The sequence below is a fragment of the Hemibagrus wyckioides genome, linkage group LG14 (assembly GCF_019097595.1).
Source record: "Hemibagrus wyckioides isolate EC202008001 linkage group LG14, SWU_Hwy_1.0, whole genome shotgun sequence".
In the NCBI taxonomy this organism is placed as follows: Eukaryota; Metazoa; Chordata; class Actinopteri; order Siluriformes; family Bagridae; genus Hemibagrus; species Hemibagrus wyckioides.
This window is the reverse complement of record NC_080723.1, coordinates 21,974,095-21,975,168: the sequence shown is the minus strand read 5'-3', so window position 1 is coordinate 21,975,168 and position 1,074 is coordinate 21,974,095. Positions and strand designations below refer to the sequence as shown.

The window sequence follows — 1,074 nt, the reverse complement described above, 5'->3', positions numbered from 1 at the left end:
TGTAGCCTTTATTATCACCACACATACATTACAGCACAGTGGAATTCTTTTCTTCACATATCCCAGCTGAGGAAGTTGGGGTCAGAGTGCAGGGGCAGCTATGATACAGCACCCCTGGAGCAGAGAGGGTTAAGGGCCTTTGCTCAATTGCCCAACAGTGGAGCTTGTTGGTGCTGGGGCTTGAACTCCGATCCTCCCATGAACAACCCAGAACCTTGACCACTTGAGCCACCACTGCCCCAAAATATGGTAAGACTTCATGATTTTTCCGTGTCATCCTTGTGCAGGGGCCATGCTAATCCTCTCTGTATCATTCCAATTTTAGTATATGTGCTGCCATAGCAAGCAATTATTAGAGCTACTATAGACTTCCTTTCAGCTCTGACCAGTGTGCTGGTTCTCCTCTGATGCAGACCCTGATATCAGACTTCGTCCTTCATTCTGATGCTTAAACACAAGTGTTTCACCTGTATCTGCTTGATATCTTTGAATAGTGCTGCTGACCAGATAATGGCATAACTGAGTAGATGCCCAGGTGTTCCTATTAAATTGGATGGTCAGTCAAGCTGCTATAATGGAAGTGAGAAGAAGTTCTATAATATCAAATGAGACAATAAATGGATAAAAAAGGACCATTTAATTCCTTTAAAACAAATAACAGAAATGAAACTGTTGGCAAATGTACAACTTATATAACATGCAGTTCTAAATAAATAATCAGCTTGAGGGAGGAAGTCAGGTTCATCACACCATCCTGTCACTGATTTTCCTTTTTTCTTCCTTTACGTATAACGATGCAGTTGAAATCCTCAGTTCAGCGCAGAGGCAGGTGTCTCCTCAGCAGCTGCAGGGACGTGTAGGATATATTCACCTGCCATTGTGCACAAACTCCACTACATTTTTAGCATGAAACATCAAACTGAATTATTTGGATGTGATCTGTCATAGCTACCAGGCTGTAACCGTCTATCTGTTTGCTGATTTATTGTTGTCAGGGTTATTGATTTTAAACAGAGCTCAAGGCTGACACTTTATATGGGATTTTTCCCCCCTCTGTCCTAGAATAACCTGCTC

General features: G+C 42.3%; 1 non-coding gene across 1 annotated transcript; it reads right to left on the bottom strand.

Moving 5' to 3' along the window:
* Window positions 1–241: 241 nt before the first annotated feature.
* LOC131365316 (U6 spliceosomal RNA) lies at window positions 242–345 on the bottom strand. Its single transcript, XR_009206622.1, has one exon. It is a non-coding gene; the product is annotated as a U6 spliceosomal RNA (small nuclear RNA).
* Window positions 346–1,074: the final 729 nt, after the last annotated feature.